This window comes from Channa argus, unplaced genomic scaffold, assembly GCF_033026475.1.
Source record: "Channa argus isolate prfri unplaced genomic scaffold, Channa argus male v1.0 Contig044, whole genome shotgun sequence".
Lineage (NCBI taxonomy): Eukaryota > Metazoa > Chordata > Actinopteri > Anabantiformes > Channidae > Channa > Channa argus.
Window position 1 is genome coordinate 220,743 of NW_027125263.1, and position 24,733 is coordinate 245,475.

At 44.4% G+C, this 24,733-nt stretch overlaps 12 pseudogenes; all 12 read right to left on the minus strand.

The window, feature by feature from the left end:
• Positions 1-666: 666 nt before the first annotated feature.
• LOC137119095 (5S ribosomal RNA) lies at positions 667-785 on the minus strand (annotated as a pseudogene).
• A 7,977-nt stretch (positions 786-8,762) lies between these two features.
• LOC137119101 (5S ribosomal RNA) lies at positions 8,763-8,881 on the minus strand (annotated as a pseudogene).
• An 857-nt stretch (positions 8,882-9,738) lies between these two features.
• On the minus strand, positions 9,739-9,857 carry LOC137119098 (5S ribosomal RNA; annotated as a pseudogene).
• Positions 9,858-10,714: 857 nt separating this feature from the next.
• On the minus strand, positions 10,715-10,833 carry LOC137119112 (5S ribosomal RNA; annotated as a pseudogene).
• An 867-nt stretch (positions 10,834-11,700) lies between these two features.
• Positions 11,701-11,819, minus strand: LOC137119056 (5S ribosomal RNA; annotated as a pseudogene).
• Positions 11,820-12,676: 857 nt separating this feature from the next.
• Positions 12,677-12,795, minus strand: LOC137119064 (5S ribosomal RNA; annotated as a pseudogene).
• An 857-nt stretch (positions 12,796-13,652) lies between these two features.
• LOC137119051 (5S ribosomal RNA) lies at positions 13,653-13,771 on the minus strand (annotated as a pseudogene).
• A 4,403-nt stretch (positions 13,772-18,174) lies between these two features.
• Positions 18,175-18,293, minus strand: LOC137119087 (5S ribosomal RNA; annotated as a pseudogene).
• Positions 18,294-20,136: 1,843 nt separating this feature from the next.
• On the minus strand, positions 20,137-20,255 carry LOC137119093 (5S ribosomal RNA; annotated as a pseudogene).
• Positions 20,256-21,112: 857 nt separating this feature from the next.
• Positions 21,113-21,231, minus strand: LOC137119069 (5S ribosomal RNA; annotated as a pseudogene).
• Positions 21,232-22,088: 857 nt separating this feature from the next.
• On the minus strand, positions 22,089-22,207 carry LOC137119088 (5S ribosomal RNA; annotated as a pseudogene).
• A 1,843-nt stretch (positions 22,208-24,050) lies between these two features.
• Positions 24,051-24,169, minus strand: LOC137119068 (5S ribosomal RNA; annotated as a pseudogene).
• Between the last annotated feature and the right edge of the window lie 564 nt (positions 24,170-24,733).

Genomic DNA, 24,733 nt, shown 5'->3' on the forward strand with positions numbered 1-24,733 from the left:
ACAATGTTTGAAAAACCAAAAAAGGAGCAAAACAGCAATGAAAGACCAAAGATTGATGAAAATATAGAACAATTTCTATAAATAAGTAAGCAGTAACACCACCTTGTGCTGCCCGTAAACCGAAGCAAAAAAGCTTACAGCACCTGGTATTCCAAGGCGGTCTTCCTACCAAGTACTAACCAGGCCCCAACAGAATATTTATTTTAAACGAAAGAAATTGGCAGTTCACCCCTACAGATTTAATATTATTTACAAAATATACAATTTATAAACAAAACCACGGCACAAAACCTAACAATTCAAAAATGCTAAATAAGGTTTGGAAACCAAGAACAGTAAACAGGTGCTGCTGCCAGAAAGAGCCTCGCTAGCTGTTGGGAACCATACTTTTAAAACTCCAGGAAGTGTAGGATGGACCAATCAGCTTCCTGTACTGCCCCCCAATCCGGCCAATCAGGCAGGGCACCTATAAGAACAACATAATAAAAACAACACATATGGCCAGGACCGTAACATGGTCTACTAGTAATGAATCACGATGGTTGACAAACCAATAAAGTAGCAAAACAGCAATGAAAGAACAAAATTTGATGAAAATATAGAACAATTTCTATGAATAAATAGGCAGTAACACCAGCTTGTACTGCCCGTAAACCCAAGCAAAAAAGCTTACAGCACCTGGTATTCCCAGGCGGTCTTCCTACCAAGTACTAACCAGGCCCGGCTTTATTTGGCTGCCGAGATCGGACGAGATCGGGCGCTTGGAGAGCGGTGTGGCCGTAAGCTGCATTTGACATCATCAACAGCTCTTAAAAACGTTGGAGAAGCAGAATGCATGACACTCGCTAAGAAGAAGATAAATGTGGCAAAGTACAAAGTACTATAAACTGTACTGGTCTGTTACGCCCCTGTCTAGGGGGTCAGGGTGCAACATACAAAGATAAATTAGGATGTTCCCTCTCCGGTCTCCAAACCAAAATCCAGGATCGAGATGTTCCAACAGAATGATATTTATTTTAAACGAAAGAAAGTGTCAAACAAAACATGACACTACAACTCAGGGCGAATCAAGGCCAACATAATAAACAAAATAAACCATTTCCCACAGAAAGTGCTAGCTAGCCTGATAGAAATAAACAAACCAAAAGACAGTCGCTAACCCTAACTCCCTATTGTGAAAACAAGAGAAAACAATCAAAAGAAAATGGCAGGTCACCCCTACAGATCTAATACTATTTACAAAATATACAATTTATAAACAAAACCACGGCACAAAACCTAACAATTCAAAAATGCTAAATAAGGTTTGGAAACCAAGAACAGCAAACAGGTGCTGCTGCCAGAAAGAGCCTCGCTAGCTGTTGGGAACTGTACTTTTAAAACTCCAGGAAGTGTAGGATGGACCAATCAGCTTCCTGTACTGCCCCCCAATCCGGCCAATCAGGCAGGGCACCTATAAGAACAACAAAATAAAAACAACACATATGGCCAGGACCGTAACATGGTCTACTAGTAATGAAGCACGATGGTTGACAAACCAATAAAGTAGCAAAACAGCAATGAAAGAACAAAATTTGATGAAAATATAGAACAATTTCTATGAATAAATAGGCAGTAACACCAGCTTGTGCTGCCCGTAAACCCAAGCAAAAAAGCTTACAGCACCTGGTATTCCCAGGCGGTCTTCCTACCAAGTACTAACCAGGCCCGGCTCTATTTGGCTGCCGAGATCGGACGAGATCGGGCGCTTTTTTTTTTTTATCTTTTTATTATCAAAAATACACTTTACACAAAAAAAATTAAGTATACACAGAGACAAGTAAACAAAACATTACATCCATAGGACTTTCAACTAAATTAAACAACTTAAAGCAAGACCTATTTCCCTATTGTAAAATATATATATCAATAGATATATTGCTTGTCTACAATGTGTGGGTATGAATATCCCCCTATATTTATCTATCTACATAATCATATATACATACATACACATACACATACATAATATACACACACATACACATACATAATATACAAACACATACACATACATACATACATACACACTCATATTCCCGTTTCCCCCCCACATCATTCTTTTCCTTTTTTTTCCAGTAAATCAGAATATTGCTCAACAACCAACATGAATACCTGAAACGCTCAAGTATGAGTGCAAGCTCGAGTGCACAAAAAGGACAGAAAACAGCCGATGTTGTTGCCCCTGACAAGAATTCCTTTCAGTTCAACCAAAATCAATAGTTAAGCCTCCTCTGCTATCCAAACCACACAAGTCATTATGTCCCCCGAACCTCTTGATAAAACCCTCTTGGTCAGCCGAAAAGAGAATCTTCACGTAGTTTGTCACTAGGCTCTGAAAGAATACCACTCTACTTATTATTTTGTTCCCAAAAAGAGCATAGTTCCTGGAAATGTACAGAACATGCCTTGCTACACTCAGCAAGAAGTTAATCAACTCCGTATTTGCTGTTGTTTGTCCTTTCTGCACCCCAAAGCACCACACCCAATCCCATGCTTCCCCCGGAAGTATCGATGCTCTACATTTCCGATTCAGTAAGCTCTTCACCCATTCTCTAAACCACTGTGTCACAGTGCAATACAACATGAAATGGTCAAAATCCTCTTCCTCCCTTTTACAGACTGCACACGTTCGTTCGTACTTCTCTTTGCTAATCTGGTGTAGGACGACAGAGACGACCACCCTCCTATGGCGCAGAAGGTAATTGGAATTCAGTACTGCAGGGGGTAGCCACTTCTGATGCAACGTAACCCAGATGTCAGATACAGGGCGTGTGGGAAAAATTCGCACCCAGCTTAAGTGGGCCATGGGCTGTTTGAAAATTGCATCACGAAGCAGCATATACCAGAATTTTGGCAGCAGCTCTACAAATTTCCTATGTTTTATGTCACACATAAGAGAGAATTCAACTCTGCCGTCCCCCACCTGTACACTCTTTGTCTCCTGCAATCGCTCCTTCCAATTCTGTGGCATGCATTGCCAAATCCTGTCACAAAAGCTCTTAATTTTCCCCCTATTGATATTATACCCCTTTGCTTTGACCTTACAAAACACAACGTCGGGGTCCACAGCCTCTTCCTGATTGAGCAGATCCCTTACTTGGTGCAATGTCTCCGCTAATATCCCTCTGCCCATGAAGCAACCCACTCGCCCACCAAGTCTAGGATTCCCAAAAATGGGCTGGTTCCACACATCCCACTTTGAGGTAAGCACGCACTCTAGGCGGGGCAAGATTGTACTCCATGCCTCTGCGGCCTCCTGGAAGAGCGGGCAGGTCTCCACAATGGGCCAGGCTAGCGAGACGCTGCACGGATTGTAGATCCCACACCGCCCTCTTTTCACCACATCCCCGTACAAATAATCTTTCCAAATACTTTCTGTCTTGTCAAAAAGCAATTTACAGAATAATTTGATCCTTAAGGACACTACCTTGGTCTTCAAATCACACAGCTGGAGGCCACCCCTTGAGTATGGCCCGACCAGTGTTTTGTGAGCTATCACCATTGCCCTACCTTTCCACAAGAAGTCTCTTATTGCATCGCTCAAGCGGACGAGAACATCACTCGGCACATGGCACACCTGCATAGCGTAGACCAGCTTAGGAACTATGACCGCATTCACAATTGTCACTTTGCCCTTTAATCCCAGGGCCCTCATCTTCCACAGCCCCAGCGTGGCCTTGCACCATGCAATTAGCTCTTCCCAGGTTTTCCTAGTGCTATTCTCCTGCTGGGCACTAATGTAGATCCCCAGCACCTTTATCTGTGCGTCTCCTCTCCGGACACCCCATTCGATGTCTCCCAAATCCACACCCGGCCCTGCGATCATGACAGATTTGGACTTGTTGATACGTGCCCCTGCGGCTTGCTCATATGCCTCTAAATGCTGTAGCACCCGTCTTAAGCTGTCCCTGTCACGGACCATTATACTAATGTCATCAGCATACTGAGCTATTTTAAACTCACTTCCCTTGGGAGATGTGATTCCTGTTATTAAGGTATCGGTGATAATTGATTGTGCTAGTGGCTCTGCTACAATGGCATAGAGCATTGCTGACAGGGGGCAGCCTTGCCTTACTGACCTTTCCAGAGGAAAGGGATCTGTCAAGAACCCGTTACACTTGACGACACTAGTAGCCCGGCTATACAGCAGTTCCACCCATCCTCTAAAAGTTGTCCCAAACCCAAACACCTCAAGACATCCGAAGAGGAAATCATGTCTCACTCTGTCAAAAGCTTTCTCTAGATCCACTCCCACATACACACCACCCGTTGTCATCAGGTTGTCAAAAGAGAACCTTGTTGACAAGCTGCAGTCCGCGATGTCCCTCCCCGGAATGCTATAGGTCTGGGTCGGTCCAATTATCGACCCGATCACCCCACGAAGTCTGAACCCCAGCACTTTTGCCAGGATTTTGTAGTCTGTATTGAGCAGGCTGATTGGCCTGTAGTTCGCTAGGTCTGTTCTAACTCCTTTGTTTTTATATACCAGAGTAATCACCCCCCTTAGAAAGGTCTCTGCGCATCTGTTCTCTCTCTGCATGGCTGTGAAGAGCCTGCAGAGGATCGGGGCCAGGAGGTCACCGAATAACTGATAGAATTCGGCTGAGAGTCCATCTGAGCCTGGGCTTTTGGACTTATTTAAGGCCGTAATTGCAGCCCTTACGTCAGCCAGATGGATTTCACCATCACAGAAAGCTGCATCATCATGGCTGATAGTGCGGCTGATTTTCCCCAAAACTGTACCCATATTCCCTTGTGACCCATTTTGTTTACTAAAGAGTGTAGTATAAAACTCTTGCACAGAGTGTAGAATGTCCACTATATCAGATTGTACCTTCCCTTCTGCATCTGCTATTCCTGAGATATATGTTCTTGCCTGCCTCCTCTTCTCTAACCCAAGAAAAAATGCTGTACAGCGCTCCCCTTTCAGCATGTGCTGTGCCCTACTGCGGATCATTGCACCCCTGCATTTCCTCCTATCCAATTCCCTCAGCCATTCTCTCAGCTCCAAGTAAACATTTAAAGGACGGTCACTCTCCACCTCAGCCAGCTCCAGCTCCTCTCTCATACGATCCCTCAGCTCCAGTTCCTCCTTTCTGTCTCTCAGCCTTTTCTCTCTGCCCAGCACTATACATTTCCCCCTAATTTTCACTTTGGCACGCTCCCACCATTCGATAAGGTCAACAGCGAACTCACTCTCATCACACAGGGCAGAGAGGAGTGACCGCAGTTTATCCCTACAGAGTTTATCTTCCAGGAGGGCCACATTCAGACACCATAATCCCCCATTCCTCCGCATGCTGTCATCTGCCAGAGACACCTTCAAGGTGGCATGATCACTCCAGGCACAAAAACTATACACACACTCTCTTAAGCCCCTAACTAAGCCCGAAGCTACTAAACACAGGTCAATCCGGGATTGTTTCAGCCTGCCCAACACCACTTGTCTACGTGAGTATGCACGGGCGCCCGGGTTCAACACTCTCCACACATCTATTAAGTCAAACTCCTGTATCCACTGAAATACAGCCGACCTACTAGTGTCATCTTTAAATTTATTATCGGGCCCAACATCCATTCTGGCCAGCACCACATTCCAATCCCCTATGACCACCGAGCGATGATCCGTCCACCTTTTGCAATGCTCGAAGAAAACTCTTCTTTCAGGCCCATTATTCGGCCCATATAAGTTTATGATTCTATAAGTTGCACCACAATACACAACCTCTACTACCAACAGTCGACCATCCTCATCTTGAAATATTTCTGTTATATTTTGGAAGATTCCTGGCTTTATAAACATTGCTACACCAGCTGAGTTGTTCAAGGAAAGCGAGAAAAACAAGTCTCCCTTCCAGAAGGATTTAATATTTTCAATCATAGATAAGGACCATCTACACTCCTGAACACATAAAATGTCACATCTCATATCTTCACACATCCCTCGTATTCTATCAAGGTTTTTCATCCCTTGTAAATTTTGAGAGTGCAATAACATGTTAAAGGGGGAAAAAAAAAACTCACTTTCTAACATATTTCTTCTCCTTTGCTCTGTTCCCTCTCCCAGGCCCTCCCAGCTTATCCTGCTGCGACCTTTTCCTGATATGCTTCACACACCGAAAATCCATGTCCGAATCAGAGTCCCTATCCCCTATCTGAGGGGCTGTGCTAACATCAGTCTCAATGTATCCACTCGGGGTGGGAGCTAAGTCATTACAGGAGAAGAGCCCTGGCGAAAAGCCGACCAGCATGTCCCGCCGAGCCTCATCAAGGTGCCCCACCGTGTCTTCCCTCAACTCATGCACCACTGCATCCATACTGGACCCTAGCACAGCACTGTTTCCTGTCCATACTTCCTCTTGAGCCAAAACATCAGAAAGCTGTGTTTCCTTAATTATCTCTTCTCTTGGCCCCGCCATAGTTCCCACCTCACTCCCTATTTCCAGGTCTTGCTCTTCCTCCATCTCGCCCCCCCGATCCTCACTGTACGAGGTATGGGCCCTGCATTCCTCCCCCCCCTCCTTCCTCTCCCCATCCTCCTCCCTCTCCCCATCCCTTTCCCCACTGCATTCAACCTGACACTCACACTCATCCACCAGGTTGTGACACAGTACACATCTTGGCACCATTCTAGTACACTCTCTTGCATAATGGCCTTTTTTGTCACATTTAACACACACAAAGTCCGGGCAGTCTCTTACTATGTGGCCTTGCTGCAAACACAATCTACAAACTTTCACCTGGTTATTGTGTATGACTCTGAAATATTCAGGGCCAGTAGCAGTCAAGAACTTTGTGGAATACGGCAAGGATTGCACAGTCTCAGTAAATTTAACTTTGACATACCTCGTGCCATCCGCCACATCAGTCCCTGGCCACATTCTTCTTTTTATCGCAGAGATTGCTCTCACCCCCCACACGTCCAGTTTTTCCAGAATCTCCTCGTCCTTGATATAAGCCGGCAAATTAAGAAAAGAGACCACCAGCTCATCCGTTGCCAGGGACTTAACCATGACAACCGCCCTCCCCACCTTGAACCCATCCAAAAGCCTCTTTTTGCCAGCTGCACTCTTCACTGTTATTTCAAACTTATTCTGCCCTGTTTCCCGTAGCGCGTGTATTCCTCCACATATATCCTTGAGTGCCCTTAACAACTCCATGGTCTTGAGTTTCTCCTCTCCCAGGACTTCCGCCATAACAGTGAGAGCCCTCTCATATACTGGACTTCTCATGCCGGAGCCAGTGTCCAGCTCTGTCTGTTCCCTCCCTTCTCTTCGCATTGCGCCTCGAGAGCGATGCTCCACTTCGGCTCCTCTCTCCAGCAGTCTTCCGGTTACTACCACACGTCCTCCCATCGTCGTCACCATTTCATTCTCTGATACTGGACGGCCCAAGAGCTGTCCACCTGTTGATTCCCTGATTTCTCCTCCTTGTGCTCCGTTCACCAGATCACCTCTCGCTTGCTCTGGCCACTTTCTCCTCTCTTCGCCATCTCTTACTTTGGCCGCCACAGCTCCGCGCGTTACCTCAGCCATTCGTGCTCCCCTCTCCGCGTCGCCTTCCATTCAGAAAGGCACACGCTAGACTGCAAGCACTGTTCTTCGCAGCACTTAAAAACCAAAAAAAAACCAAAAAAAAAGAAAGGCGCCCCCGACCAGACCAAGTCCGCCGGGGGGACATTAAGGCACAAAGAAACCCAAAATCCACTATTTAGATAGGCAAGAGAGGAAAACAAAACATGAAAAAGCACTCAGAATGAGTGCCAGCTTGCACACAGTTCAATCACTGCAGCACAATCTCTCAGCAAAACCACACCTCCTTCACCAACCAATCGGGCGCTTAGAGAGCGGTGTGGCCGTAAGCTGCATTTGACATCATCAACAGCTCTTAAAAACGCTGGAGAAGCAGAATGCATGACACTTGCTAAGAAGAAGATAAATGTGGCAAAGTACAAAGTATTATAACTGTACTGGTCTGTTACGCCCCTGTCTAGGGGCTCAGGGTGCAACATACAAAGATAAATTAGCATGTTCCCTCTCCGATCCCCAAACCAAAATCCAGGATCGAGATGTTCCAACAGAATGATATTTATTTTAAACGAAAGAAAGTGTCAAACAAAACATGACACTACAACTCAGGGCGAACCAAGGCCAACATAATAAACAAAATAAGCCATTTCCCACAGAAAGTGCTAGCTAGCCTGATAGAAATAAACAAACCAAAAGACAGTCGCTAACCCTAACTCCCTAATGTGAAAACAGTCCAAAGAAAATGGCAGTTCACCCCTACAGATTTAATACTATTTACAAAATATACAATTTATAAACAAAACCACGGCACAAAACCTAACAATTCAAAAATGCTAAATAAGGTTTGGAAACCAAGAACAGCAAACAGGTGCTGCTGCCAGAAAGAGCCTCGCTAGCTGTTGGGAACCGTACTTTTAAAACTCCAGGAAGTGTAGGATGGACCAATCAGCTTCCTGTACTTCCCCCAAATCCGGCCAATCAGGAAGGGCACCTATAAGAACAACAAAATAAAAACAACACATATAGCCAGGACCGTAACATGGTCTACTAGTAATGAAGCACGATGGTTGACAAACCAATAAAGTAGCAAAACAGCAATGAAAGAACAAAATTTGATGAAAATATAGAACAATTTCTATGAATAAATAGGCAGTAACACCAGCTTGTGCTGCCCGTAAACCCAAGCAAAAAAGCTTACAGCACCTGGTATTCCCAGGCGGTCTTCCTACCAAGTACTAACCAGGCCCGGCTCTATTTGGCTGCCGAGATCGGACGAGATCGGGCGCTTAGAGAGCGGTGTGGCCGTAAGCTGCATTTGACATCATCAACAGCTCTTAAAAACGCTGGAGAAGCAGAATGCATGACACTTGCTAAGAAGAAGATAAATGTGGCAAAGTACAAAGTACTATAACTGTACTGGTCTGTTACGCCCCTGTCTAGGGGGTCAGGGTGCAACATACAAAGATAAATTAGCATGTTCCCTCTCCGATCCCCAAACCAAAATCCAGGATCGAGATGTTCCAACAGAATGATATTTATTTTAAACGAAAGAAAGTGTCAAACAAAACATGACACTACAACTCAGGGCGAACCAAGGCCAACATAATAAACATAATAAGCCATTTCCCACAGAAAGTGCTAGCTAGCCTGATAGAAATAAACAAACCAAAAGACAGTCGCTAACCCTAACTCCCTAATGTGAAAACAGTCCAAAGAAAATGGCAGTTCACCCCTACAGATTTAATACTATTTACAAAATATACAATTTATAAACAAAACCACGGCACAAAACCTAACAATTCAAAAATGCTAAATAAGGTTTGGAAACCAAGAACAGCAAACAGGTGCTGATGCCAGAAAGAGCCTCGCTAGCTGTTGGGAACCGTACTTTTAAAACTCCAGGAAGTGTAGGATGGACCAATCAGCTTCCTGTACTGCCCCCCAATCCGGCCAATCAGGCAGGGCACCTATAAGAACAAGAAAATAAAAACAACACATATGGCCAGGACCGTAACATGGTCTACTAGTAATGAAGCACGATGGTTGGCAAACCAATAAAGTAGCAAAACAGCAATGAAAGAACAAAATTTGATGAAAATATAGTACAATTTCTATGAATAAATAGGCAGTAACACCAGCTTGTGCTGCCCGTAAACCCAAGCAAAAAAGCTTACAGCACCTGGTATTCCCAGGCGGTCTTCCTACCAAGTACTAACAAGGCCCGGCCCTATTTGGCTGCCGAGATCGGACGGGATCGGGCGCTTAGAGAGCGGTGTGGCCGTAAGCTGCATTTGACATCATCAACAGCTCTTAAAAACGCTGGAGAAGCAGAATGCATGACACTTGCTAAGAAGAAGATAAATGTGGCAAAGTACAAAGTACTATAACTGTACTGGTCTGTTACGCCCCTGTCTAGGGGGTCAGGGTGCAACATACAAAGATAAATTTGCATGTTCCCTCTCCGATCCCCAAACCAAAATCCAGGATCGAGATGTTCCAACAGAATGATATTTATTTTAAACGAAAGAAAGTGTCAAACAAAACATGACACTACAACTCAGGGCGAACCAAGGCCAACATAATAAACAAAATAAGCCATTTCCCACAGAAAGTGCTAGCTAGCCTGATAGAAATAAACAAACCAAAAGACAGTCGCTAACCCTAACTCCCTAATGTGAAAACAGTCCAAAGAAAATGGCAGTTCACCCCTACAGATTTAATACTATTTACAAAATATACAATTTATAAACAAAACCACGGCACAAAACCTAACAATTCAAAAATGCTAAATAAGGTTTGGAAACCAAGAACAGCAAACAGGTGCTGATGCCAGAAAGAGCCTCGCTAGCTGTTGGGAACCGTACTTTTAAAACTCCAGGAAGTGTAGGATGGACCAATCAGCTTCCTGTACTGCCCCCCAATCCGGCCAATCAGGCAGGGCACCTATAAGAACAAGAAAATAAAAACAACACATATGGCCAGGACCGTAACATGGTCTACTAGTAATGAAGCACGATGGTTGGCAAACCAATAAAGTAGCAAAACAGCAATGAAAGAACAAAATTTGATGAAAATATAGAACAATTTCTATGAATAAATAGGCAGTAACACCAGCTTGTGCTGCCCGTAAACCCAAGCAAAAAAGCTTACAGCACCTGGTATTCCCAGGCGGTCTTCCTACCAAGTACTAACCAGGCCCGGCTCTATTTGGCTGCCGAGATCGGACGAGATCGGGCGCTTAGAGAGCGGTGTGGCCGTAAGCTGCATTTGACATCATCAACAGCTCTTAAAAACGCTAGAGAAGCAGAATGCATGACACTTGCTAAGAAGAAGATAAATGTGGCAAAGTACAAAGTACTATAACTGTACTGGTCTGTTACGCCCCTGTCTAGGGGGTCAGGGTGAAACATACAAAGATAAATTAGCATGTTCCCTCTCCGATCCCCAAACCAAAATCCAGGATCGAGATGTTCCAACAGAATGATATTTATTTTAAACGAAAGAAAGTGTCAAACAAAACATGACACTACAACTCAGGGCGAACCAAGGCCAACATAATAAACAAAATAAGCCATTTCCCACAGAAAGTGCTAGCTAGCCTGATAGAAATAAACAAACCAAAAGACAGTCGCTAACCCTAACTCCCTAATGTGAAAACAAGAGAAAACAATCAAAAGAAAATGGCAGTCCACCCCTACAGATTTAATACTATTTACAAAATATACAATTTATAAACAAAACCACGGCACAAAACCTAACAATTCAAAAATGCTAAATAAGGTTTGGAAAACAAGAACAGCAAACAGGTGCTGCTGCCAGAAAGAGCCTCGCTAGCTGTTGGGAACCGTACTTTTAAAACTCCAGGAAGTGTAGGATGGACCAATCAGCTTCCTGTACTTCCCCCAAATCCGGCCAATCAGGAAGGGCACCTATAAGAACAACAAAATAAAAACAACACATATGGCCAGGACCGTAACATGGTCTACTAGTAATGAAGCACGATGGTTGACAAACCAATAAAGTAGCAAAACAGCAATGAAAGAACAAAATTTGATGAAAATATAGAACAATTTCTATGAATAAATAGGCAGTAAAACCAGCTTGTGCTGCCCGTAAACCCAAGCAAAAAAGCTTACAGCACCTGGTATTCCCAGGCGGTCTTCCTACCAAGTACTAACCAGGCCCGGCTCTATTTGGCTGCCGAGATCGGACGAGATCGGGCGCTTAGAGAGCGGTGTGGCCGTAAGCTGCATTTGACATCATCAACAGCTCTTAAAAACGCTGGAGAAGCAGAATGCATGACACTTGCTAAGAAGAAGATAAATGTGGCAAAGTACAAAGTACTATAACTGTACTGGTCTGTTACGCCCCTGTCTAGGGGGTCAGGGTGCAACATACAAAGATAAATTAGCATGTTCCCTCTCCGATCCCCAAACCAAAATCCAGGATCGAGATGTTCCAACAGAATGATATTTATTTTAAACGAAAGAAAGTGTCAAACAAAACATGACACTACAACTCAGGGCGAACCAAGGCCAACATAATAAACAAAATAAGCCATTTCCCACAGAAAGTGCTAGCTAGCCTGATAGAAATAAACAAACCAAAAGACAGTCGCTAACCCTAACTCCCTAATGTGAAAACAGTCCAAAGAAAATGGCAGTTCACCCCTACAGATTTAATACTATTTACAAAATATACAATTTATAAACAAAACCACGGCACAAAACCTAACAATTCAAAAATGCTAAATAAGGTTTGGAAACCAAGAACAGCAAACAGGTGCTGATGCCAGAAAGAGCCTCGCTAGCTGTTGGGAACCGTACTTTTAAAACTCCAGGAAGTGTAGGATGGACCAATCAGCTTCCTGTACTGCCCCCCAATCCGGCCAATCAGGCAGGGCACCTATAAGAACAAGAAAATAAAAACAACACATATGGCCAGGACCGTAACATGGTCTACTAGTAATGAAGCACGATGGTTGGCAAACCAATAAAGTAGCAAAACAGCAATGAAAGAACAAAATTTGATGAAAATATAGTACAATTTCTATGAATAAATAGGCAGTAACACCAGCTTGTGCTGCCCGTAAACCCAAGCAAAAAAGCTTACAGCACCTGGTATTCCCAGGCTGTCTTCCTACCAAGTACTAACAAGGCCCGGCCCTATTTGGCTGCCGAGATCGGACGAGATCGGGCGCTTAGAGAGCGGTGTGGCCGTAAGCTGCATTTGACATCATCAACAGCTCTTAAAAACGCTGGAGAAGCAGAATGCATGACACTTGCTAAGAAGAAGATAAATGTGGCAAAGTACAAAGTACTATAACTGTACTGGTCTGTTACGCCCCTGTCTAGGGGGTCAGGGTGCAACATACAAAGATAAATTAGCATGTTCCCTCTCCGATCCCCAAACCAAAATCCAGGATCGAGATGTTCCAACAGAATGATATTTATTTTAAACGAAAGAAAGTGTCAAACAAAACATGACACTACAACTCAGGGCGAACCAAGGCCAACATAATAAACAAAATAAGCCATTTCCCACAGAAAGTGCTAGCTAGCCTGATAGAAATAAACAAACCAAAAGACAGTCGCTAACCCTAACTCCCTAATGTGAAAACAGTCCAAAGAAAATGGCAGTTCACCCCTACAGATTTAATACTATTTACAAAATATACAATTTATAAACAAAACCACGGCACAAAACCTAACAATTCAAAAATGCTAAATAAGGTTTGGAAACCAAGAACAGCAAACAGGTGCTGATGCCAGAAAGAGCCTCGCTAGCTGTTGGGAACCGTACTTTTAAAACTCCAGGAAGTGTAGGATGGACCAATCAGCTTCCTGTACTGCCCCCCAATCCGGCCAATCAGGCAGGGCACCTATAAGAACAAGAAAATAAAAACAACACATATGGCCAGGACCGTAACATGGTCTACTAGTAATGAAGCACGATGGTTGGCAAACCAATAAAGTAGCAAAACAGCAATGAAAGAACAAAATTTGATGAAAATATAGTACAATTTCTATGAATAAATAGGCAGTAACACCAGCTTGTGCTGCCCGTAAACCCAAGCAAAGAAGCTTACAGCACGTGGTATTCCCAGGCGGTCTTCCTACCAAGTACTAACAAGGCCCGGCCCTATTTGGCTGCCGAGATCGGACGGGATCGGGCGCTTAGAGAGCGGTGTGGCCGTAAGCTGCATTTGACATCATCAACAGCTCTTAAAAACGCTGGAGAAGCAGAATGCATGACACTTGCTAAGAAGAAGATAAATGTGGCAAAGTAGAAAGTACTATAACTGTACTGGTCTGTTACGCCCCTGTCTAGGCTGTGGAACAAGATGGCGGCGCGGCAGTAGCTCGCAGCGGCCTCTCCGGATCCAACAAATGGTGTTTTTGCCGTATTTAGCCAGACCCTTTACAGTACATGGACACCACAGTCAGCTGTGTTCATGTTTACGACCGCCAGACATTGCTGCGGCACAGGGTTCATACATACAATAATCTGCATGAGGAAGTAATTGGTAACCTTCGCGACCTCGGCTTGCTACGACCCCAGCGACAAATACCAGGCCCCCAGCCCTCGGTGTCACCTGACGCCGGTGGCCAGGTGAGGGGACGTCGGAAGCGCTGCTCGAGGAAGCGGAAGCGCGGCAAGCGGGCGGGTGTCCGTGCTAGGCTAAATGCTAACCCTAGCCGGCCGGCTCTACCGTCCATTCTCCTCTCCAACGTCTGCTCCCTGGACAATAAACTGGACTACATCCGACTCCAGCGGACCACGCGGCGAGAATTCAGAGACTGCTGCATCTTTGTTTTCACGGAGACGTGGCTCAGTGACAGAGTTCCGGAAGCCGCCATCCAGCTAGACGGGCTAACCGTGTTTCGCGCCGACAGAAACGCTGCTCTGTGCGGTAAGACTCGCGGTGGTGGCGTGTGTGTTTACATCAACACGGAGTGGTGCAAGAACTCTGTGCTTGTCTCACGTTTCTGCTCATCGCTAGTGGAGTTTGTGACTGTTAGATGCAGACCGTTCTATTTACCACGGGAATTCACCACTGTTTTCATTGTCGGAGTGTACATTCCCCCCAGCGCTAATGCTAAGGAGGCACTGTGTGAACTCTACGGTGCTATTAGCGACCTGCAGAACGCTCACCCCGACGGACTGTTTATTATTGCCGGAGATTTCAACCATGCGAATCTCAGGACTGTGCTCCCTAAACTTCATCAGCATGTGGACTTTGCAACGAGAGGAGGGAACACGCTGGATCTTGTTTACACAAACATCCCCGGCGCGTATCGTGCGGAGCCCCGCCCCCATCTCGGGTACTCAGACCACATCTCGGTTATGCTAATTCCAGCATACAGACCGCTCGTCAGACGCTCTAAACCGGTTCTGAAACAGGTGAAAACCTGGCCAGCAGGAGCTACTTCTGCTCTTCAAGACTGTTGTGAGTGCACTGACTGGGACATGTTTAGGGAGGCCGCAACCAACGGCGATTCCATCAACTTGGAGGAATACACGTCAACAGTAACCAGCTACATCAGCAAGTGCGTTGACGATGTGACCATCTCCAAGACCATCACTACACGCTCCAACAGGAAGCCGTGGATAAATGCCAATGTGTGTGCGCTGCTGAAACAAAGAGACGCTGCCTTCAGAACAGGGGACAAGACGGCCTTGAGAACAGCAAGGGCCAAACTGTCCCGTGCCATTAGAGAGGCAAAGCGCGCACACTCAAAGAAAATCCACGACCACTTCGAAGACAGCGGAGACACCCGGCGCATGTGGCAGGGCATCCAGGCGATCACGAACTACAAGACAACTTCACCTGATTGTGACCGCGACGCCTCCCTCCCAGATGCGCTGAACCACTTCTACGCCCGGTTTGAGGCACAGAACAACGTGAAGGCGAGGAAGTCCACTCCACCTCCCAGTGACCAGGTGCTCTGTCTAACCACAGCTGAAGTGAGGAAAACTCTATGCAGAGTTAACCCACGGAAGTCTGCTGGACCAGACAACATTCCTGGCAGAGTGCTCAGGGAGTGCGCAGAACAGCTAGCGGATGTCTTCACAGACATCTTCAACATCTCCCTGAGCAGCAACGTTGTTCCTACGTGCCTCAAGGCAACGACCATCGTGCCTGTGCCTAAGAAGTCTACTGTCTCCTGCCTCAATGACTACCGTCCCGTCGCGCTCACACCCATCGTGATGAAGTGCTTCGAGAGGCTCGTCATGAGGCACATTAAGACCCAACTCCCAACCTCCCTGGACCCCATGCAGTTTGCGTATCGTCCAAATCGTTCCACGGACGATGCCATCTCCACGACCCTCCATCTGGCCCTCACCCACCTGGACAGTAAGGACTCATACGTACGAATGCTGTTCATTGACTTCAGCTCAGCATTCAACACAATCATCCCTCAGCACCTGACTGAGAAATTGAGCATACTGGGCCTGAACACCTCCCTCTGCAACTGGATTCTGGACTTCCTGACTGGGAGACCCCAGTCAGTCCGGATCGGGAACAACATCTCCAGCACCACCACACTGAGCACTGGAGCCCCTCAGGGCTGTGTGCTCAGCCCTCTGCTGTTCACTCTGCTGACGCACGACTGTGTAGCAATGCACAGCTCAAACCACATAGTCAAGTTTGCTGATGACACGACCGTGGTGGGTTTAATCAGCAAGAACGACGAGTCAGCCTACAGAGAGGAGGTGCAACGATTAACAGCCTGGTGTGGAGCAAACAACCTGTCTCTGAACGTTGACAAAACTAAAGAGATGGTTGTGGACTTCAGGAGAGCACAGGGTGACCATTCTCCATTGATCATCGATGGATCCTCAGTGGAGATAGTCAAGAGCACCAAATTCCTTGGTGTTCATCTGGCGGACAACCTCACCTGGTCAGTCAACACCAGCTCCATCACCAAGAAGGCCCAGCAGCGTCTCTACTTCCTGAGAAGCCTGAGGAAAGCCCATCTCCCTCCCCCCATCCTGACCATGTTCTACAGAGGGACCATTGAGAGCATCCTGAGCAGCTGCATCACTGCCTGGTTTGGGAACTGCACCGTCGCAGATCGCAAGACCCTACAGAGGATAGTGAGGACAGCTGAGAAGATCATCGGAGTCTCTCTGCCCTCTATCATGCACATTTACACCACACGCTGCATCCGCAAAGCCAACAGCATTGTGGACGACCGCACACACCCATCACACACACTCTTCACACTCCTGCCATCAGGAAAGAGGTTCCGAAGCATTCGGGCCACCACATCCAGACTATGCAACAGTTTTTTCCCACAAGCCATCAGGCTCCTCAACACACAGAACTGAAATAGAACTTAAACACACTGCAAACCGAACTCAGCACATTCTCATCACTCACTACTCATCTCATTCCACCACCACTTATTTATTATTTATTTACTTTTATCATTCTACATTTACTGCACTACACTGTTTACCTGCTGTTTTTTTTTTTGCACATTCCAATGCAATTGCACTTTTTTTACATGCTGGACATTTAAATGCACTATACCGTTTACATGCTGCTCTTTTTTTTAACACCCCTAGCACACTTAACTGAACTGTACTGTACTGTAAAATAGTATACAGTAGGTTTACTGGTCGGCACTGTCTTGGGTCTTGTGTCTTGTGTCCTGTCCTGTGTTACTTGTGTTGTCTGTCTACACTGTACGTCTGTACTGTTTTTTCGTCTGCACTGTTTGCACTTGGTTGCACTCGATGCACTTTATTATAACTTGTGTTGTTTGTAGCACCTTGGTTCTTGGAGGAACGTTATCTCGTTTCAACTGTGTACTGTGAACAACTGTGTATAGTAGAAATGACAATAAAAGCCACTTGACTTGACTAGGGGGTCAGGGTGAAACATACAAAGATAAATTAGCATGTTCCCTCTCCGATCCCCAAACCAAAATCCAGGATCGAGATGTTCCAACAGAATGATATTTATTTTAAACGAAAGAAAGTGTCAAACAAAACATGACACTACAACTCAGGGCGAACCAAGGCCAACATAATAAACAAAATAAGCCATTTCCCACAGAAAGTGCTAGCTAGCCTGATAGAAATAAACAAACCAAAAGACAGTCGCTAACCCTAACTCCCTAATGTGAAAACAGTCCAAAGAAAATGGCAGTTCACCCCTACAGATTTAATACTATTTACAAAATATACAATTTATAAACAAAACCACGGCACAAAACCTAACAATTCAAAAATGCTAAATAAGTTTTGGAAACCAAGAACAGCAAACAGGTGCTGATGCCAGAAAGAGCCTCGCTAGCTGTTGGGAACCGTACTTTTAAAACTCCAGGAAGTGTAGGATGGACCAATCAGCTTCCTGTACTGCCCCCCAATCCGGCCAATCAGGCAGGGCACCTATAAGAACAACAAAATAAAACAACACATATGGCCAGGACCGTAACATGGTCTACTAGTAATGAAGCACGATGGTTGACAAACCAACAAAGTTGCAAAACAGCAATGAAAGAACAAAATTTGATGAAAATATAGAACAATTTCTATGAATAAATAGGCAGTAACACCAGCTTGTGCTGCCCGTAAACCCAAGCAAAAAAGCTTACAGCACCTGGTATTCCCAGGCGGTCTTCCTGCCAAGTACTAACCAGGCCCGGCTCTATTTGGCTGCCGAGATCGGACGAGATCGGGCGCTTAGAGAGCGGTGTGGCCGTAAGCTGCATTTGACATCATCAACAGCTCTTAAAAACGCTGGAGAAGCAGAATGCATGACACTTGCTAAGAAGAAGATAAATGTGGCAAAGTACAAAGTACTATAACTGTACTGGTCTGTTACGCCCCTGTCCAGGGGGTCAGGGTGCAACATACAAAGATAAATTAGCATGTTCCCTCTCCGATCCCCAAACCAAAATCCAGGATCGAGATGTTCCAACAGAATGATATTTATTTTAAACGAAAGAAAGTGTCAAACAAAACATGACACTACAACTCAGGGCGAACCAAGGCCAACATAATAAACCAAATAAGCCATTTCCCACAGAAAGTGCTAGCTAGCCTGATAGAAATAAACAAACCAAAAGACAGTCGCTAACCCTAACTCCCTAATGTGAAAACAGTCCAAAGAAAATGGCAGTTCACCCCTACAGATTTAATACTATTTACAAAATATACAATTTATAAACAAAACCACGGCACAAAACCTAACAATTCAAAAATGCTAAATAAGGTTTGGAAACCAAGAACAGCAAACAGGCGCTGATGCCAGAAAGAGCCTCGCTAGCTGTTGGGAACCGTACTTTTAAAACTCCAGGAAGTGTAGGATGGACCAATCAGCTTCCTGTACTGCCCCCCAATCCGGCCAATCAGGCAGGGCACCTATAAGAACAATAAAATAAAAACAACACATATGGCCAGGACCGTAACATGGTCTACTAGTAATGAAGCACGATGGTTGACAAACCAATAAAGTTGCAAAATAGCAATGAAAGAACAAAATTTGATGAAAATATAGAACAATTTCTATGAATAAATAGGAAGTAACACCAGCTTGTGCTGCCCGTAAACTCAAGCAAAGAAGATTACAGCTTGTGGTATTCCCAGGCGGTCTTCCTACCAAGTACTAACAAGGCCCGGCCCTATTTGGCTGCCGAGATCGGACGGGATCGGGCGCTTAGAGAGCAGTGTGGCCGTAAGCTGCATTTGACATCATCAACAGCTCTTAAAAACGCTGGAGAAGCAGAATGCATGACACTTGCTAAGAAGAAGATAAATGTGGCAAAGTACAAAGTACTATAATTGTACAGGTCTGTTACGCCCCTGTCTAGGGGGTCAGGGTGCAACATACAAAGATAAATTAGCATGTTCCCTCTCCGATCCCCAAACCAAAATCCAGGATCGAGATGTTCCAACAGAATGATATTTATTTTAAACGAAAGAAAGTGTCAAACAAAACATGACACTACAACTCAGGGCGAACCAAGGCCAACATAATAAACAAAATAAGCCATTTCCCACAGAAAGTGCTAGCTAGCCTGATAGAAATAAACAAACCAAAAGACAGTCGCTAACCCTAACTCCCTAATGTGAAAACAAGAGAAAACAATCAAAAGAAAATGGCAGTCCACCCCTACAGATTTAATACTATTTACAAAATATACAATTTATAAACAAAACCACGGCACAAAACCTAACAATTCAAAAATGCTAAATAAGGTTTGGAAAGCAAGAACAGCAAACAGGTGCTGCTGCCAGAAAGAGCCTCGCTAGCTGATGGGAACCGTACTTTTAAAACTCCAGGAAGTGTAGGATGGACCAATCAGCTTCCTGTACTTCCCCCAAATCCGGCCAATCAGGCAGGGCACCTATAAGAACAAGAAAATAAAAACAACACATATGGCCAGGACGGTAACATGGTCTATTAGTAATGAAGCACGATGGTTGACAAACCAATAAAGTAGCAAAACAGCAATGAAAGAACAAAATTTGATGAAAATATAGAACAATTTCTATGAATAAATAGGCAGTAACACCAGCTTGTGCTGCCCGTAAACCCAAGCAAAAAAGCTTACAGCACCTGGTATTCCCAGGCGGTCTTCCTACCAAGTACTAACCAGGCCCGGCCCTATTTGGCTGCCGAGATCGGACGAGATCGGGCGCTTAGAGAGCGGTGTGGCCGTAAACTGCACTTGACATCATCAACAGCTCTTAAGAACGCTAGAGAAGCAGAATGCATGACACTTGCTAAGAAGAAGATAAATGTGGCAAAGTACAAAGTACTATGACTGTACTGGTCTGTTACGCCCCTGTCTAGGGGGTCAGGCTGAAACATACAAAGATAAATTAGCATGTTCCCTCTCCGATCCCCAAACCAAAATCCAGGATTGAGATGTTCCAACAGAATGATATTTATTTTAAACGAAAGAAAGTGTCAAACAAAACATGACACTACAACTCAGGGCGAACCAAGGCCAACATAATAAACAAAATAAGCCATTTCCCACAGAAAGTGCTAGCTAGCCTGATAGAAATAAACAAACCAAAAGACAGTCGCTAACCCTAACTCCCTAATGTGAAAACAGTCCAAAGAAAATGGCAGTTCACCCCTACAGATTTAATACTATTTACAAAATATACAATTTATAAACAAAACCACGGCACAAAACCTAACAATTCAAAAATGCTAAATAAGGTTTGGAAACCAAGAACAGCAAACAGGTGCTGATGCCAGAAAAAGCCTCGCTAGCTGTTGGGAACCGTACTTTTAAAACTCCAGGAAGTGTAGGATGGACCAATCAGCTTCCTGTACTGCCCCCCAATCCGGCCAATCAGGCAGGGCACCTATAAGAACAAGAAAATAAAAACAACACATATGGCCAGGACCGTAACATGGTCTACTAGTAATGAAGCACGATGGTTGGCAAACCAATAAAGTAGCAAAACAGCAATGAAAGAACAAAATTTGATGAAAATATAGAACAATTTCTATGAATAAATAGGCAGTAACACCAGCTTGTGCTGCCCGTAAACCCAAGCAAAGAAGCTTACAGCACGTGGTATTCCCAGGCGTTCTTCCTACCAAGTACTAACAAGGCCCGGCCCTATTTGGCTGCCGAGATCGGACGGGATCGGGCGCTTAGAGAGCAGTGTTGCCGTAAGCTGCATTTGACATCATCAACAGCTCTTAAAAACACTGGAGAAGCAGAATGCATGACACTTGCTAAGAAGAAGATAAATGTGGCAAAGTACAAAGTACTATAACTGTACTGGTCTGTTACGCCCCTGTCTAGGGGGTCAGGGTGCAACATACAAAGATAAATTAGCATGTTCCCTCTCCGATCCCCAAACCAAAATCCAGGATCGAGATGTTCCAACAGAATGATATTTATTTTAAACGAAAGAAAGTGTCAAACAAAACATGACACTACAACTCAGGGCGAACCAAGGCCAACATAATAAACAAAATAAGCCATTTCCCACAGAAAGTGCTAGCTAGCCTGATAGAAATAAACAAACCAAAAGACAGTCGCTAACCCTAACTCCCTAATGTGAAAACAGTCCAAAGAAAATGGCAGTTCACCCCTACAGATTTAATACTATTTACAAAATATACAATTTATAAACAAAACCACGGCACAAAATCTAACAATTCAAAAATGCTAAATAAGGTTTGGAAACCAAGAACAGCAAACAGGTGCTGATGCCAGAAAGAGCCTCGCTAGCTGTTGGGAACCGTACTTTTAAAACTCCAGGAAGTGTAGGATGGACCAATCAGCTTCCTGTACTGCCCCCCAATCCGGCCAATCAGGCAGGGCACCTATAAGAACAAGAAAATAAAAACAACACATATGGCCAGGACCGTAACATGGTCTACTAGTAATGAAGCACGATGGTTGGCAAACCAATAAAGTAGCAAAACAGCAATGAAAGAACAAAATTTGATGAAAATATAGAACAATTTCTATGAATAAATAGGCAGTAACACCAGCTTGTGCTGCCCGTAAACCCAAGCAAAAAAGCTTACAGCACCTGGTATTCCCAGGCGGTCTTCCTGCCAAGTACTAACCAGGCCCAGCTCTATTTGGCTGCCGAGATCGGACGAGATCGGGCGCTTAGAGAGCGGTGTGGCCGTAAACTGCATTTGACATCATCAACAGCTCTTAAAAACGCTGGAGAAGCAGAATGCATGACACTTGCTAAGAAGAAGATAAATGTGGCAAAGTACAAAGTACTATAACTGTACTGGTCTGTTACGCCCCTGTCCAGGGGGTCAGGGTGCAACATACAAAGATAAATTAGCATGTTCCCTCTCCGATCCCCAAACCAAAATCCAAGATCGAGATGTTCCAACAGAATGATATTTATTTTAAACGAAAGAAAGTGTCAAACAAAACATGACACTACAACTCAGGGCGAACCAAGGCCAACATAATAAACAAAATAAGCCATTTCCCACAGAAAGTGCTAGCTAGCCTGATAGAAATAAACAAACCAAAAGACAGTCGCTAACCCTAACTCCCTAATGTGAAAACAAGAGAAAACAATCAAAAGAAAATGGCTGTTCACCCCTACAGATTTAATACTATTTACAAAATATACAATTTATAAACAAAACCACGGCACAAAACCTAACAATTCAAAAATGCTAAATAAGGTTTGGAAACCAAGAACAGCAAACAGGTGCTGATGCCAGAAAGAGCCTCGCTAGCTGTTGGGAACCGTACTTTAAAAATTCCAGAAAGTGTAGGATGGACCAATCAGCTTCCTGTACTGCCCCCCAATCCGGCCAATCAGGCAGGGCACCTATAAGAACAAGAAAATAAAAACAACACATATGGCCAGGACGGTAACATGGTCTATTAGTAATGAAGCACGATGGTTGACAAACCAATAAAGTAGCAAAACAGCAATGAAAGAACAAAATTTGATGAAAATATAGAACAATTTCTATGAATAAATAGGCAGTAACACCAGCTTGTGCTGCCCGTAAACCCAAGCAAAAAAGCTTACAGCACCTGGTATTCCCAGGCGGTCTTCCTACCAAGTACTAACCAGGCCCGGCCCTATTTGGCTGACTAAATCGGGCGAGATCAGGCGCTAAGAGAGCAGTGTGGCAGTAAGCTGCATTTGACATCATCAACAGCTCTTAAAAACGCTGGAGAAGCAGAATGCATGACACTTGCTAAGAAGAAGATAAATGTGGCAAAGTACAAAGTACTATAACTGTACTGGTCTGTTACGCCCCTGTCTAGTGGGTCAGGGTGCAACATACAAAGATAAATTAGCATGTTCCCTCTCCGATCCCCAAACCAAAATCCAGGATCGAGATGTTCCAACAGAATGATATTTATTTTAAACGAAAGAAAGTGTCAAACAAAATATGACACTACAACTCAGGGCGAACCAAGGCCAACATAATAAACAAAATAAGCCATTTCCCACAGAAAGTGCTAGCTAGCCTGATAGAAATAAACAAACCAAAAGACAGTCGCTAACCCTAACTCCCTAATGTGAAAACAGTCCAAAGAAAATGGCAGTTCACCCCTACAGATTTAATACTATTTACAAAATATACAATTTATAAACAAAATCACGGCACAAAACCTAACAATTCAAAAATGCTAAATAAGGTTTGGAAACCAAGAACAGCAAATAGGTGCTGCTGCCAGAAAAAGCCTCGCTAGCTGTTGGGAACCGTACTTTTAAAACTCCAGCAAGTGTAGGATGGACCAATCAGCTTCCTGTACTGCCCCCCAATCCGGCCATTCAGGCAGGGCACCTATAAGAACAAGAAAATAAAAACAACACATATGGCCAAGACCGTAACATGGTCTATTAGTAATGAAGCACGATGGTTGGCAAACCAATAAAGTAGCAAAACAGCAATGAAAGAACAAAATTTGATGAAAATATAGAACAATTTCTATGAATAAATAGGCAGTAACACCAGCTTGTGCTGCCCGTAAACCCAAGCAAAGAAGCTTACAGCACGTGGTATTCCCAGGCGGTCTTCCTACCAAGTACTAACAAGGCCCGGCCCTATTTGGCTGCCGAGATCGGACGGGATCGGGCGCTTAGAGAGCAATGTGGCCGTAAGCTGCATTTGACATCATCAACAGCTCTTAAAAACGCTGGAGAAGCAGAATGCATGACACTTGCTAAGAAGAAGATAAATGTGGCAAAGTACAAAGTACTATAACTGTACTGGTCTGTTACGCCCCTGTCTAGGGGGTCAGGGTGCAACATACAAAGATAAATTAGCATGTTCCCTCTCCGATCCCCAAACCAAAATCCAGGATCGAGATGTTCCAACAGAATGATATTTATTTTAAACGAAAGAAAGTGTCAAACAAAACATGACACTACAACTCAGGGCGAACCAAGGCCAACATAATAAACAAAATAAGCCATTTCCCACAGAAAGTGCTAGCTAGCCTGATAGAAATAAACAAACCAAAAGACAGTCGCTAACCCTAACTCCCTAATGTGAAAACAGTCCAAAGAAAATGGCAGTTCACCCCTACAGATTTAATACTATTTACAAAATATACAATTTATAAACAAAACCACGGCACAAAACCTAACAATTCAAAAATGCTAAATAATGTTTGGAAACCAAGAACAGCAAACAGGTGCTGCTGCCAGAAAGAGCCTCGCTAGCT